Here is an 18,446-nt window from a genome sequence, read left to right on the forward strand (position 1 = left end):
TTTCTAGTACCACATCGTAGAACTTTGTTTGAGGTCATAGAAATACCTTTTAAATTTACAAACCAAACTACTTTTACCTTTCAGCACATAGTGCTCTAGTTTTGTCAAATAGATATCTTACGACTCTTTCAATACATATGTAAAAAAATTTAATATCAATAAAAAGGGAGCAGGCCCCAAGCCTACAATTTACCAATCAAAAAGATATTATTTTAAAATACTAAATATTATAATATATTAAGAGATATATCCAATTTATGAAATTTAAAGGGAATTGAGATTTTTTAATAGACACGCTAAATTCTTTATTTTCTATTATTCAACTTAAATTAAATGTATAGAAATAACACCACAATATTTCACTTTTTTTAGGATAATGTTTCTAAACAAAATTTATTTCTATATAATAATGTGATAAAAGACATAATTTTTAAAAACTCTTTTGATATCTCTAAATATCTTTTAGATAATTTTTTCCTAATATAGATATGCAAGTATATTCAATTTCTCTTCTACAATTACACTGAATGTACATAGAGGGAGGTGCATAGTCATTACATTGAAGTAAGAATTGGAGAGTAGAGTTCTTTTCCAAGATTCATAATTTTTTTTCCCATTACAATATTATCTTACTTGTCATTTGACATAATTCTTTATCATTAATATAATTTATTTTATACAACAACCCTATTTTAAATTACTTTTTTCAAAAACTCCACGATAAAAATTCTAAATATCAAAGGCAATTTTATTGAAGTAAAATAAACACGTCCATGCTAATTTGGCCTATGCAGGTCTCGAACCTGCGACCTTCGCGTTATTAGCACGACGCTCTAACCAACTGAGCTAATAGGCCACATGTGGTATTCCTTTGTAAAATAAAATTAGATCTTTAAATTTTACTTGTAACGTCGATAGTTCTTGTTCGTTCGTTTATTGATCCCTTTGATAATAGAAAGCTGTAATATTATTTATCCTATTCAACCCTTCATCCCATTTTTAACGATGTCTTTCTTATCATCTTATTATATACTCAAATCACTTACGCTCATGCCTCTTTTTGGATTGATTTCGTTGTTTTGGATGTTGACAAGATCTACAAAACTGTTTTGAGTCAGAATTCCTCTAGGCTTATGGGTTTTAAAAAGGAAGCTATTGATCAAAATTGGAACAAAAAAGTTTTGTGATATTTTCAAATATTAAATTTGTTAAAGATATTAATTTTCCACAATCTATATTAATTTTTGTAATCATTTTTTTATTTTGATTGTGTGTATTTTTTTTATAGCAACGTTTCGAATCATTCTATGATCCATCATCAAGATGATAGAAAACTCATGGAATAGACAAATGATCACACTCTGTGATCCATCATCAAGATGATAGAAAACTCATGGAATATAAAAAAGAAAACTCATGGAGTAGAAAAATGAGTTTTTCTACGAGCCATGAGTTTTCTATCATCCTGATGATGGATCACAAAGTGTGATATGAAATGTTGATGTAAAAAAACACATACACAATTGAAACCAAAAACTATCACACAAACTAAGTTTGTTTTTCATCTATTTTTTGTTGGTCAAATATAATCATGAAGGTTTGGTGTTTTGTGCTAATAATGATATATACACTCATCATTTATGTGCCCCCATTTTTTGTGATTGTTTAGACCACATAATAATAATTAATGATAATGTTTTAAAATTGAAGCATAAAATATACAATACATCATGTTGGAATAAAACAGTTATCAAGTTCAATTTTCGACATGTAAAATTTGACTTTGCACTCAATGCAATTAGTTTTAGTTCCAAATATAGCTAGTCTTGTCGGAGAAAATCTTGCAAGCATGTTAACTAGATTACTAAGACAAGTATGTCCCCCTATTTCAATCTAAGGTTTTAGTCTCTTTTAAAACACGCATGCAAATTATAGAATAACAAGATTTATAGATATTTGAAATACTCACACTTCTCATTTTAGATCTCTAAGACTAATTACAACAAACAAGAAAGTTATGTGATTATAATTTTGATTAGATGGATTTAGAATCATATATCAATTCTTGAACAAATTATAACATATATGAATTCTTGAACATATTTAAGACTTGTTAAGAACTCTAATATATGTGTGGAAATGCAATATTTTTTTGGTATCTAATGTCGAGCCTTCTAATTTGAATTAGGCTTTGGTCAAGTTAAAAGTGTTTCCACAACTCAGGGATAATCATCCAAACTGAGCAATCCTTCATGGTTTAAAGGTTGCATTTACTTTTTAAACCAAGGGTCATACAACTTGAAATGGAACAACACAATATGTGCATTATGAACTTGTCCTTGGCTATTATCTTATATTAACTGCAAAGATTGTAGTAAAGGAAAGTGTAGGAAAACAAATGCTAAAGACTATTACAACTAATAATGAAATATCAAAGAAAGAACAAGTCCAGTGAAAGTAAAACATGAAAATAAAATAATCCTAATTAAGGTAAGCATAACAAGAGCATCTACAAACTAGTACTTAGACTATCTACTAGAAAACAATAATTGCTAGAAGAAACCAATAAAGATTAAAACATTATACAACTATTGTATAAATTATAACAATAAGTTGAACTGGAATGATCTAAACAATCTCTATGGATAAATGAAACTAACTAAGAGCAACATTACCTCAAGTGGGCCCCCGTAGGAAAATAAGTTCATTTAGAATATCACAAAATCAAGAACTAGTTCAAAAGATGCATTATTTATTCAAATAATACAGGCATACATGTTTTTCTTACAAGTTAATATTAAAAAAGAGACATTTTAGTATTAATAGCATCTTTAACCTTTTCAAGTTACAAGTGGACTCATTTATACTCTCGAATCCATGACTCAATCCATAACTAACTAACACTTGATCCCCAAATATTGGAAGAGATTTATTGAACAAATAAAGAAAGCGTAAACTAACTAAGTCCTATTAGAATTGAAACTCATAACTCGTCCAAGACATAAATATCCACTCAAATCATCATAACAAACTATTAAATAACATGCCCATAGGTAGTTAGTAATGTTATGGAAGAAGTCCACGCTTGGGTGACACTCTTCAATGGCTCTAAACACCTAGAACTACCTTTGACTAATTCAAAGTCAACCATAAAAAATATTTCATATTATAACAATTATACATCCACATTGATCACATGCACAATTATAAATATGTATGTATCATATATATATGATAGTTCATATCAGCTAGAGGTAAAATGCTACATATCAAGTTACTATTCACAACATTGCATACCATAACAATTATCCATTCACATTGATCACATGCAAAATTATAAGCATATGTATGTATCGTATGCACATCCATTAAATAAGCATATTAAGAGTGCTCGTATGAGGACTTAATAGCATAATAACTCAAGTTATAACTAAAGTTTGTAGCATATATGCACCTTGAAAGCTTAACTAAAGTCTATTGTGCAACTAGAAAAGTTGATAAAACATGACCCTATCATCTATATGTTATATTCTTTAGTATTTTTCTTGAGATTTTGCTAACAAAGTGACATTAACTTCAATAATTTGTAATTAATCATCTTCTAAATATAAAAAAATATAATAATCTAGACCTAGATTAGAAAATATCTTCTTGCATGCACATACTTCCATGTTTTACATGCTTTATTTGGAAATAACTCTTATAATTAAAGGTAAATGATTTAGATCCTAGAAGACATATGGTAGATAATGCTCTAAAAATTGGTGAAAATTGTAAACTATATGTAGAAAAAAACTTTTAAAAAAAGAAAGAAAAATTAAAACAACTTTGATCAAAATAATATACCAACCACCCAATCAAATCATATATATATATATATATATATATAGAGAGAGAGAGAGAGAGAGAGAGTTTATGTCTCATGTCATAGTGATCACTAAGAATACATATATAAAATGGGTAGAGTTATTATCCTATTCATTGGTCAATGTGAAAGTATGCCTCACATATTATTAATGTAGCATAAATAATAATTAGTCTAGTCCATCCATACTATACTAAACATTTCTTACTATCTTCATTCAAAACATGACATTACCTCTCTTGTGACCCTTCATAAAATGTAACTAATGTTTTTAAGTATAAATATAGATTGTAATTATACTAATTATAATATTTTTCTTATCACACTTCACCTTGAATATGATAAAAAGATCATGAAAACACTTAATGATTCATGAAAGTATCGTAGATCGATATACTAAAACACACTTCACCTTGGATCAAAGGGGCCCATTGATGTAATAGAATCTATTATGGGTCAAGGCTAAAAGACTAAACTACCTCTTTGTTGAAGGCTATGAATATATTATGCATACATATAGTGTGCAATTATAGCACATGGTTTGTGAATATAATGTTGCCAATTCACCAACAATGCCCTTGCCTTGGATCATAAGGGACAAGTATATGAATAACACCATAAAAAGGACTGTATGAGTGTAGGAAATGTGATTAAAAATAATCCCATTGGTGAGAAACTAATACTTTGGCCAATCCATAAACTTGGTTGAAATTCATATTATAGAGGTTTCAACATATGTTGTTGTTTAAATGTAGTAATAGATACCAAAGATATACTAGAGTTATATTACTATTTTTACACTTGAGTAAAAAGTAGTTCATGTGTATATAATCATTCAAAATTTATATTTTTGGCATTTTAATAGCTAAAAATAATATATTTTTGTCTTAGTGATGATTCCAAGATTGCAAGGTCCAAACCCATTTTTAGGGTTTTATTGGTAAACCTTGTACATATAGGAAGTTATGGTTGAATTTAAATACTCTAGGCATGTATTAGCAGATCATATTTAAGCCATGTCACATTTATCTTCAATAGTATGGTCATGTCATCATTTCTTGTGTGAGTGAATTTTATTAGTGCTTTGATTTAGAATTTGGGCACGTAGCATTAAACTATGCAAGGTTGGTAGTTAACATACATAGCAGTGTTATTTATAGAGATATACTAGCATACCCTTCACTTAAAGGGCCTATTAATGTAATGTAATCTATTATGGATTCAGGATAAGAACATCGAGCTACATCTTCATGAAAGGTTATGAATCTATCATACATACATAGAGTGTAATTATGACATATGAATTGTGAATAATGATACGAATTATCCTACAATGTCATTGCCTTGGATCAAAAGGGATAGGTCTAGTCATAACACTTTGAGATTCTAGTCACTTAATATCTATTATGCTTCGTCCAAAGAAATAGTTTGAAATCAAGTTTGATGATCATATTGAAGATTTCTCTTATTCAACACCATTTCTAAAAGGGTCACATACTATGGAGGTTTCAATTGAATCACATCAAATGCTAAAAACTATCTACAACTATAAGGGAAATCTTATCATGGTTAATATATAGGTATAGAAAAAAAATATAGTGAAATAAAAATCAAAGATGTAGGAGTTGATTGGTTGTAGTTTCAGTGCAAGCATCTTTAGAGAGACCTATTGTCAAATTTTAGGAATCAAGTATCCACACATAGTTTGGGCCAAGATTTAGGAGATTTTTTAATATCCACATAATCCTCCATTCCCAAATGATCATACTTTGAATTGCCTCATTCCACTTGATGATGTTGATAATCTTCACTTTGATGATGATATGATAGAGGAGTTTGAATGTGATGTAAAACTCGATAGTCTTAATGATCCAAAGACTTCTCCTACAAATCCCAATTTTCCAATTGAGATCACACATTCATCTTTTATTGATGATTCATTGAGTACTTCCAAAAATTCATTACAATAGGTATCTAATTGTCTTCCTAATTGGGATTCCTATTTGACAAACATCACTTCCTTGTTGAAAGGTTTGCATAATCTTTAATGCAAGAGTGAATGATAGGTATAATGCTACATTCCATTGTATTGTTTGTGGCCTCCCTGCCTATGCCAAAGTGGGCATTTTGGATGCATTATGAAAATCCATGGAAAATAGATATAGGATAAGATCGACAATAAAATGAGAGAGATATATTTGACATGAAAATACAAATACAGACATGTATTATATGCAAGTCAATCTCCATTAAAGACTTCTTCTTATGGAAATAGATTATAAAATCCAAAATTGACATGTGAAGAAGCTATTGCAATATTTAAACAAATGCAATGTGGAGTGAGTAATACTAAGCTTACTAATATGTGCCATCATACTAACTCTTGCACTCTAAAGACCAGATGCATGTCATAAACCAAGTTCATCAATTATTTGACAAAATGACTCAAAGAAATGTGATCTTCAAGATTCAATGAAAAGTGGTGCCATATGCACATAAAGGCTTTTAATTATGAAGGCTCTGGTAGACATGCATTCACAAAATAGAAACATGTGCAAGCTCAAGGCATTCCATCATTACAGGGTATGCACAAAATGGATTCATTCATATCTGTTCAACAAAGGAAAAAGGAGAATGTATATCAATTGTTTCTCTAATTCATTATGCATTGTAAAATAAAGAACTTTCTTATCTTGATTCCTCTTTGGTTGTTTGAGCACGTTCCCTTCCCTTCTAATAGTTTGTGATCTATTGTGATGAAGAGAATGGATATGATATATAATTATAAAATTAAAAAAATAGATCACCACATAATATTATTTGTATCCTTTTTCCAGTAATAGATCATAAAATATAATTCTAAATTTTTTTAAAATTTATACAATAATTATAAATTGCATTGATTGAGTCCATGCACTAATCCCTTATGTTAGTGGGTCCTATCTCTATCTCTTGTCTCTCCTATCAGCTTGGGATTTGCAATTGTCTATTTGGTGCCTTGTGCCACGATTCCTCTCATTCCTATGTTCCTCTTGAGAAACCCTAACTATAGCATTTTTTCTCACAATAGATGTAATTCTCCTGCTTGTTGCATGCTTCTCATCCTCACTATTCTCACTTTTTGTCCTTTGAATGCATCTATTACCTCTTCAAATGTCAAGTGAAAGTGAAATGCATCTACTCAAATTGGAATGCCTATTTAAATTATACTATTTCAAATGCCTTCTTGATTTGGCAAATGTACTCTCATATAAATATAGCAAAATAAATAGAGAAAAAGAAATATAATATAAAACTCTTGCACTTCCAGGAGTTTCTTATTATCTATTGTCCAATTACATGTGTTTATTATTCTTTATTACCCTTAATCCTTGATTGTTGCATTGCAGTTGTACCTCCACTTTGTGTTTGTAACTATTAGGAATGCTAAGCAGTTCCTTTTATGTATATGGATCTATTGACCTCATATTGTTGGTGATGTAGGGTTACGCCTCTCAGTGTAATAAAGTGAAGAACACATGTACACTTCCTTTTCTTTAACTAGTAATACCATGAGTTGACCTAGGTTATGTGAGTAAAAATAATTAATTTCAAATGATAATGATGTAGGAGTTTTTGTGTATGATGTAAAGTTTATAATTCATATGTTTTAACTTGAAATTTAATTATACCTATGTGGCAATTATAGGAGCAATATAATCTCCACCCAAATCACCAAACATGGACTCACATGTAGGTCTAACATGCATGTCACCTTCAATTTTTCTAAAGATGACTCATCCAACAATTATATCAATGATGAGTGAAGGGGAATATGAATGTGAGAAGGTGTGAAACTTGAAGACATTAGCTTTGTGAAAGACATGGATTACTAAAACTAATCTATTAGAATGTAACATTCATCAAATTCTAAGTGTAAAATATAGACAGTCTTAACCATGACTATTAAACACAAAATGATTGACATAATTTTGTCTTTAGATTTGCATCTATAGAATCGGAGGAAGTTGGAAAATATAACTCAATGATGGTGTGATCCACATATGCACTAACATTTAAAAGAGGGATTCCCAAATATGAGGATATCACTATATATTTTCTCATTAGGTCCTATTAAAGAAATTTTGCATTCAACTACTTGACCATCACCAATAATACGATCAAGATACTTTGAAGATGGGAAGGATACAATATGATGCGGATCACGTTATGATATGCTCCATATAATGTAGAAAAACTATGTGGATGTCCCAACAAGTATGGACCCACCCAATTTAAAGACATGGTTTGGGATTGAATAAATAAATAAATTCTTCCCTTTGAGGAGAAATAACCAAATAATCAATAATAATGTTGCATCCTAGAGAAAAAACAAGTATCCTTTAACCAACTAACACTTTAGCATGAGGAGGATCTCAACCTAGATGATAGTGTGTTTTTCTAATAGATAATTTTCCACACTATTGTCCCATATAAGGAGGTGTAAGGCCCTACCTTATGTGTTCCAAATGCAACCCCACCTCTCTAGTTCATTTCATTAAATTGTTAATTACATATATCAAAAGTGATTAATAAAGTAGTAAGTGTTGTGATGATCGTGGAAATCATTGTTTTCCCTCATAAACCTTAGGGAACTGATCTCTCTTACACCTTTGAATACTATGATGTGAATACATTAAAATAGAAAGTGAAATTGAGTAGTACTTTAAGAATGACTACCAATTCTTGCATATTATTTCAAGATTATAATTCAAGTTGTACTTAATTAGAATGATTATGTTTGCAGTTACAAATTCTTAAATATGTCTTATGAAATGAAAGGTACGACATCAAGATGAGGATAGTAATTATATAATCTAGTTGATATTTAACAGACAATGATAAAGTTGATTTTTAGATACCATACAATACACAATTCAATTAACCTCGGGAAAAACTATTAATGTTAAATCCATATTTAACCAAAGGAATACTAATGTGTCTTGTGTTCCCTAATATGGGTGTTGGTCATAGGATGGACAAGGACAACTGATACCTTTAGAGAAACTATACAAAATAAATGGTCGATCATGATAAAAAACATGAAGTAATCCCTTGCCAATGTAAAGGTGAATTTGGATAAAAATGTAAATTAGCTTTGATGATTTCATCTTCCTTAAGGTAAGGATATATTACTGGATCTATTGAATAACAAGACTAACTTTTATGGTTGATTGTACTTGTAGTGGATATAATTGTGCTATTGTGCAAGAATAGTTATGCCAATGGAAAGGGAGAACCATTTAGACCTAAATTAAATACCTCCTAAAATTATATATTGTGAACCATTTTTTACCTAGAGGTATATAGGGTCTATTGTCTATTAGTTTTGTTTAATTGTGGTTTATGGATAAGATTGTTTTGTGGGGCTATTAAGTGTGTAAGTGGGGATTAAGCTTGGGAACACTTAATCATTTTGTCCTTGAGTAGGTTTTTTAAAGGTGTTGAATAGTCAATTTTGTTGGTCTTGGGAAAAAATAGACCCCTAGGGTCTTAGCTATTGGCTGGGGGCTATAAGAGCAAGTGATATTGTCCTTAGGACTTGATATGTCCATATTACATCAATTTATAAATAAAACCTAGTTTATCTTTATTAAATCAAATTATATTTGTTTTAAGTTGTTAATTTATTATCCTACAATCAATAATTAAACTAAAAATTAAATTATAATAAGTACATTGTAAGGTATTATTTATTCCTTACACACATAATAGAGTGGATTTATAAAATAGTATATCTAAATCATCTTAAGAAGAGGAAATGTATTTATCAAAATAAAATTTAGTTTTAAAGAAAGCTAAGTTTTATTTTAAAAAATTTATGGATAAGTATTTATTCTATTACTTACACTAAGAAACATGTTCTACAATGACAACAAAGTATGAAATGCCATGTTATGATCTCTATTCAATCAATTCATGGCATGATGGCTAGCAAGGAAATATGATCTCTCATCCCCTCTATAGTAGCGATCCCAAAGGGTTCTTAGTACCACCCCATTTTTTTAGCATAAAATATCATCTAATTGAATATTTTTTATAGGTACCACGAGTCTATTTTTAATTTAAATGAAACCATGGCATTTGGATGGAACTATAACTATGGCCTTATTTTGTATCCTTAAAGTCTTAGATATCATAGGTTTATAACATTTATTTTGGTTATAGTTTTTAGTCCCTATCTCTTTACCACAATATTATTCATACTCAAAATCTATTAACACATCAATTTATAAATAAGCTCTAATAAGTTTTTATTAAATCAAATTATTTTTGTCTTAGATTACTAACAATCTAAGATTATTATTCTAGAATCAATTATCAAACTATATTTTTAGTTGTGTTGATTTTGTTGACTTGGTAGCCAGCACCTCTTTGGGGACTCATGGCTTGGCTTAACCGCCTCTCGTGGGTCAGATTAAATCTGGTGTTTGTATTGTATGTTGATAGTTCAAGCTTTTGGCACAACGACAAATGATTCCAACAATTGGTATCAGAGACTTGTGTCACGGGTTCAAGTCTCCCTTCATTGGGTGTTGAAGGCTTAGATCGATGTTGAAGGGGAGATTGTTGATTTAGTGGTTAGCACCTCCTTGGGGACTTGTGACATGGCTTAACCACCTCCCATGGGTCGGATTAAATTCAGTGTTTCTATCGGGTGTTGATAGTTTGAGATTTTGGCGCAACGGAAAACGATTCCAATAGATTTATCTTCTAAAGGGTGTTTTATTCCATACACAAAATGAAATGGATTGAGAAAATGGTAGACCCAATCTAGAAGAAAAAAAAAACTCATCTTACGAATATGAAATGTATAATTAAAATTAATTTATTATTAAAAACTAGTTAATTTTAAATTTTTGAAAAATATATTTAATTATTCAAAAAGTGTTTTATAATGACAACAAAATATGAAGTGAGCTATACATACAAACTCAAACACAACAAACCTATCACAAAAATAAAACTAAAATTATAAAATGAATCTATACAATAAAGGCTAACTAGTTGAACATCTTTTATAGGTATCAAACATCTATTTTTAATGTAGATGAAACCATGATATCTAGATGGAACTAGAACTACTATCTTGTCCAATATTCGTAAGATCTTAGATATCATGTCTCTAACATGTGTTTCAGTTATAGATTTTAGTAGCTATCTCTCTACTACAATATAATCAATAAATCTATACCACATCGATTTATAAATAAGCACTAGCCTATTATTTTTAACTCAATCTATTTTTGTCTTAGATTACTAAGTTATTCTAGGATCAATAATTAAACTATTAATTAAGTTGTATTAATCTATATTCTAAATTGTGTTTATTTCATATAGAGAATGAAGTGGATTGGATTGGATTGAGAAAATGGTAACCCGATCTAGAAGAAAAAAAAACATTCATTTTAAGCATATATAATTAAAATAAATATATTATAATTTAAACTTTTGATAAATATATTTAATTATTCAAAATGTGTTTTATAATGACAACAAAAATTAAGTGACCTATACATAAAAACTCAATCACAACAAACCTATAGTAAGAACAAAAATAAAATTATAACATAAAATTTAAATAGATAATATAACTCAAACCTAATATCTATAAACATTTTTAGTATTTAAAATATCTATATTGTGAAATAAAATCATGTCCAAATAATCCAAACAAAAGCATAATGGCATTTAAGTCAAAGAAACATACCTAATTTTTCAATCAAAAAACTATTTAATATTGTAATATTTTTAAAAAATACCAAGATAAACTTCTTAACACTCAGATTGAAACTTTGAACCAATGTTGTAAATGTTAATAGCATTTAACAGACTTGTGCAAGCGTGAGGTAACACCCAATATACTACGGACTCGTCTATTTGGCTCCAAAACGGCAGTACGGATTGACTAACACGCTTGTTAGTCGTTCGTTTTATACTGGCGATTTTGCAATAAACGGCTGCAATTGACTAACACATTGCTATCACGTTGTAAGAAAAATCCGTTTTGAAACCAAAATAGCCGCAGCCATATACTACTACTCTTGCATGTTATCCTGATGTCAACTTTACAAAAGAAATAATAAAAACAAAGGTTGATTTTAGCCTTATTGCAAGGCTGTTGATTTATATAAAATGCCTTTTTACCAGTTCTTGGAAGTACAGGCTTAGAAATGTATCGAAAAAAATAAGAAGCAGGCATTTGCCTATAAGCAGACCTCAAAACTATTATCTTTAGAAGACTGTATGTTCTGGTTGGACAAATGGTAATGGTGTCTAAGATCTTTAAGGTCTGTAGAAGCAATCATCCATCCCACACTCATGAATCATTAAAAAAAATCTATTATACAGAGGAAATCAGTAACTCTTTTAAAGGAATACTCCATTTCAAATCACGTTATCATTGTCGTTGCGATTTTCGTTTTTCGTTTCTGATAACAAAATAGAAAACTGACTGAGGTAAACAATTAATTGTAAGAACATTTCAATAAGATAACTCTCTACCTTAAACAGCTCTAATGAGATGAGAATTCTGACTAGTTGAGTCAACAAATTACCTTCCTTATTTTACTTCAATATATTTAAAAATATGTCATTAAAAAAATTCCATAAATGTATATTTTAAAATATATTAGAGTGAGAAAAATACAACCAAACTTTCTTAAATCACACCTAATGTGTAAGAAATTTGAAAGCCCATGGTCTCACCTGTCTATCTAAAAAATATCAATTTGATTAGTTAGAGAGTATACCTAATTGCAAAGGAGTTGCACCCAACCTTAGAAACTATAGAAGCCCAATAATTTTCTATATACATATCCAGCAAGAAAGATTACTCTACCAATTGGGTATTGGCTGGAATACATGATGAGCCTTTCACGCCCAATTTCTATAGCTGAAGTCCTGAAAGACCATGAAAAAGATGATGATTGCAAGCCTCCAGTGTGGGACTGTGAAAGCCAATTGTATGACTCTTATGAACTCAGAACCTTCAATAAGAAACTAAGTGCAGCCATGGTGGCTGTTAATTCAAGGCTAACCAGTCCTTGTCATATCATGCAATCACCTGTGTGTGCACAGAGCCTTGCAAGTTATCTTGTCACAGCCAGGGGTAATAAACCCAGAAAGAAATCTCAGCAGAAAGGAAGAAGCAAAGTCCAGCAAAAGCAAAATGAAGGTGGACATAATATGTTGACTGTTTGGCCTAGAAAGGCTTCCAAGGTAGATGAGGTCTTTTTCAAGAATTGTAGGCAGGAAGGATTGCAGAGAAAGGAAAAGAAAAAGCCCAAGTTTGTTTGGTTGGTGAAGAAGGTAATAAGTCTTTTCAGAATTCAAGGGAGAGCTGATTCAATCTGATTGTAAATCATGGGTATTGTATTTATAAAAAAAAAAAAATTGAATTGTATCGATATTTTTTTTAGATTTTTCATTTACAAAATTGTATTAACTATCTAATATAAAAACATGAATCTTAGATTGAAACCTCTTCGACCTTAATTTTATAAACATATTTATACCTTCAATTGTATTCCAAATGTATTCCATTGCACTCCATTTTTTTCAATGCAATTTCAGAAATAAACGAAGGGACAGGTTTGGAGATGTGGATGACATCTAGGTGTGACTTTTTTGAGGAAAATTTATGTTTAGAAAATAAAGAGGAGGAGAAATTTTGGAAAAAAGGAAGGCACTGGTTTTTTTAAAAAGTAGAGATGCTGTGTTGTGATTTTAGTCTTTACTTTTTTAGATCCAAGACTAGTGACACATAGACATTCCAAATTATTCTTGAGGAGTTTATGTGCAATCAAACTTATAGATTGGACTGTAAAATTGGACAAGTACTTTGATTCGATGAGTCTATTAGAGACCCTAAGAACGTAAGATGTGCATCTACCAAATTGAAGGAGCGTGCATCTTTGAGATGGGATCGTGTCTAGATAGATAAACAAAGAAAAGTTGAGGATAAATTAATAATTATAATATAATGGTTGCCAAGTTAGAGGAAAAGTTTTTCCCATTCAATATAGGATGAATCTTTATAGAAAATTGTAGTACTTTAGATAAAGGAATGGCTGCCAAAGGCTATACTAAATAATTATGTAGATTAGCCATTCAAAGGAGAAATTTTCAAGGTATGTGAATGGATTGCACATTTCCAAGATAAGATTTATAAAGTTAAAGTGGAATAAGATCATTATTATGTATTGGAGGTAGAAGAAAGATTATTTAAAAAGTAATGTGAGGAGAAGTTGGAGAAGTAAAGTTTGTATGTAGAAAAGGAGGTGTTAAATAGTGGTAAAATAGAGAAAAACGAGTTGATTCACATACATTGCAAATATGAGCAACTTAATTCAATGAGGTAGAGGTTTCACACATGTCAATGAACCAAGGTAATCCAATGCGATTACATTGCAAAATGAGCGAGAGAATCCTCATGCATTAGAAACATGAGCAAGGTAATCCAATGTGACTGAACTACATGGTCATAAGCATATACAAATGTGAAGAGGATGTGAATGAGGTAGAGGTTTTGCTTGAAAATTCTTGGAGAATTAGTACATAAAATTTTTAAGCTCTCACATGTATGCAATGAACCATGTAGCACAAACTAATCCAAAAAAAGAGCATTGTCTAGTTTCATAAAAGAGCTACAATGTGATGAGGCTCTCATGATGAAGAGAATATTCTTGAGGTTAGAAAAGGAAGATAACACACTATCTGGAGGAAGAACTTGTTTAGAACTACTTGTATGTCCAAAGATAAGTGATGCAAGGTACTAATTGGTAGTGGTAATATTGAATTCTTGTTTCTAACGAAATGGTAAGGAAACTTATCCTTAAGAAGGTTGAACATAAGATTGTGTATGATACATTGTATTGGTTACATGGAAGGTTCATTAATTGCTAGTGAACAAACAAATTATGGTTAGTTTTCATATAGGCACATTCAAATGCGAGTTCCTATGTGATATTATATTAATGGGTGTTTTTCATGCATATTATTGGGCAAGCATTAGAAATTTGAAATGAAACCTTTGCATGATGGAATCTAGATAATATCTCTACATTTTGGAAAGTTGGTAAATAGTACACTCTAAATCATTTCAAGAATAAAGGTGTGTAGAGGTGGAGGGTAGTGCAAAGGTGTTGTTGGTGATAAGAAAGTGATTCTTAAAGGAATCCAACAAGTGTGTGTGTGTGTGTTTTAGCTCGTGCCAAATCCTATGCAAGGTGTAAGAGAGAAATTCAAAAAATAGGAAATGCTACACAAAGTGAAGGAGATATTGTGTGAATATGAGGATTTTGTTTTGTGTCAAAGGATATATTCTAGACGGTCTACCACCCATATGTAGCATAAGTTATAGGATGGGTCTAATTCCTATATCTAATTTACCAAATAACATAGTATACAAACTAATATCATAAGATAATGATATGGTGAAGTGCTTGTGAAGGGGTTAATGAAAAAAAAAAGTAACCCATGTGTGCATTACCTATAGTGTTTATGCTAAAGAAATAAGAAAAGTGGAGGATGTATATTGATTCTAGAGTCATCAATTCCTATTGACACACATGGATGACAATGGATTGCTTGAAAAGGAAAGGAAATGATCTTTTATAGTCTAGGATGACAACAATTTGTATATGGGTCTACATATGGATTAGAGCAATTTGGGACTACCTCGTACTTCTTGTGGGAGGTACCTAACTACACTACAAACAAGGCATACATACCTTTCCCTTGTGGGATTTGAACTTGTGACCTCTCTTTCAAGAGCACAAGTTCTCCACCACTATGGTAGACTTTTAAAAAATTACTATCAAATCACAATCAAAGAAACCAACAAATAGAAAATTACTTTCAAAATGGATGATAAATTGTATAAGTGGCTTGTCTAACCAACACACTAACAATATACATGTGATTGATGAATAAATGTAAAACATTTTCTTGAGAAGTTTTTCATTGTTTATTTGGATGACATTATGAGTTTTAGGAGATCAAAGGAAGAAAATTTGGTACACTTGAAACAAGTGTTATGTACTTAGGATTTTTTCTACTATCATGATGGATTGAATATAGGTCATCATAAATTGAGAGCTATCATTTAATATTCATCACCAAAGAATGCTTTCGAAGCATGAAGTTTCTATGGATTAACAATATTCTATCCAAATTTCATAATAAATTTCAATGAGATTTATTCAATTTTCATAGAGACTATGAAGGGTAAAATGAAGGATTTTGTTTGCTTTGTAGAGGCTAAATATTGGTTTGAACAACTAAATAAGGTAATGAAACAACCTATTTTGGCATTTCCTAATTGCATTGAAGTATATTAGGTATAATTTATGATGTGGGTGGCATAGCAATTAGAGTTGTATTGAGTCAAGAAAGTAATTATGTTACATAATTTAATGAGAAATTGAATGCCTTGTGAAAATATTAATCAAATATCATTAAAAATTATATGCTATTATGTATGAATTAAAAAAGTGGATGCACTATTTATTGCCAAAGAGATTGGGTTGCATAGAGACCACCATGTCTTAGAGTTCATGAATATTCAAGGTAATATGAATCAGAGAAATATGAAATGGTGGATTTCTTAGTGAGTTACTCATATATCCTAAAATATATGAGTGGTAAATCTAACAAATTTGCTAATGCACTAAGTATAATGTACATCTTATTGAATGAGATAGTATGGAGCTAATGGGATTTTATGCTGGAAGAAGGAGTTTTATGCAAAAGATAAGTTTTAAGGAATCATAAAAAGTGTTCACAAAACATGTGTATGTAGATAGAATATTTTTGGATAAATTATTTTAGTGGCTAATATTCGCTAATTGGCTAATAGTTGAAATTTGAATATCAAAATTTGGCTAATATTTCAAGTTTTAAGGTGACCTAAATAGCCACATTTTTACATATTTTTATTTGTCATATTTAAATTGCCAGAGCATTTATTTTATTAAATAATTGTGTTCACAACCCACTTTAACCGCTACTAGTGAAACCCATCACCCCTTATGAATGTATTACAAATAATGGTGAGAATTAAAGATTACAGATTATTTTTCCAATACATCCTAAGTGCCTTAGGACACTTTCCAAGGACGTTGGAACTATGTGATAGGATTTACAAGGTATGTGGCACCTTAATCCTAACAAAGAAGCTCCATAATAAGATCTTCTAGCAATACACGTGGAGGAGGGACCACTACCCCATTAGCATCATAGTGCTCACAAGAGTTTGAATCCAAATCTTCCTCAACCACATCCATGGTAAATTTTTAATGAGAATAATTCCTCCACCAAGTGGAAGATCAAGAGACCTTAAGTCATGGGCAATCAAATGCTAAATACCCTATGGAAAAATATTGTCTATAGTGAAAGGGGATACCTTCATCATCTAAAGGCTTACTCCAACAATGATGAACAACACTTGCAAAATCAAATGCTTAATACCCTATGGAAAAATATTGTCTATATGAAAGGGGATTTGTTCATCATATAAATGCTTACTCCAAGAATGATAAATAACACTTGCTAAATAACCTCATCTACATCAGTCTCTGGTATTTTTTTGTTTTGGTCAATATTGAACCAATATATGGCATGTTTACTATCAAGGAAATTTATTTCCCATCACCTCTCCAAGAGTAGTATTGAAGGTATTTTTCAATACCTTATTTTCCTTGCATAAATATGATTTGGCTGAGCATGTCTTATAGGTATCAAAGGTCCATTTTTACTCTAGATGAAGCGACAACATTTGGATGGAATCATAGCTATAATCATGCCCTATATCTTTAAGGTCTTATTTGTTTCGGGGCACTAACATTCATTTTGGTTCTAGATTTAGTTTCTATATCTCCACCACATTATCATAACACTCAAAAACCATACTACATCAATTTATAAGTAAAATCCAATTAAATCAAATTTATTTTGCGTTAAATTATTAAGTTATTATTTTACAATCAATAGTTAAATTGTAATTGTAATTGTAATAATTGTCTTCTATAGTATGTTCTTATTTCCTACACACTTAATGGAGTGGATTGATAAAATGGTAGATCAAACGTATTTATCAAAATAAAATTTATTTTTAGAAATAGGCCAGGTTCTATGTAAAAAAATTGATGGATAAGTATTTAATTATATTACTTAGACTAAGAGGCATTCTATAGTGACAATAATATAGGAAATCTCATGTTATGATCTCTATTGAATCAATCCATGGCATGATTACTAGCAAGGAAATATGATTGCTTATCCCCTCTATTATAATTGTTCAAAAGGGTAATTCTTAGTACTACCCCAATTTTTTTACATAGAATATCATCTGGTTGAACATCTTTTATAGGTACCAAAGGTCTAATTTTAATCTAGATGAAACTATGGCATCTAGATGGAGCTACAATTACAATATTTTCCAATATCCTTAAGATCTTAGATATCATAGGTCTCTAACATAATTTTGTTTTGGTTATTTATTTTAGTCTCTTTCTCTCTAGTACAATATCATCAATAC

At 30.3% G+C, this 18,446-nt stretch overlaps 1 non-coding gene across 1 annotated transcript; it reads right to left on the reverse strand.

Moving 5' to 3' along the window:
* Positions 1–782: 782 nt before the first annotated feature.
* Positions 783–856, reverse strand: TRNAI-AAU (transfer RNA isoleucine (anticodon AAU)). Its single transcript has one exon. It is a non-coding gene; the product is annotated as a tRNA-Ile (tRNA).
* Between the last annotated feature and the right edge of the window lie 17,590 nt (positions 857–18,446).

Source organism: Cryptomeria japonica, chromosome 5 (assembly GCF_030272615.1).
Source record: "Cryptomeria japonica chromosome 5, Sugi_1.0, whole genome shotgun sequence".
Classification (NCBI taxonomy): Eukaryota; Viridiplantae; Streptophyta; class Pinopsida; order Cupressales; family Cupressaceae; genus Cryptomeria; species Cryptomeria japonica.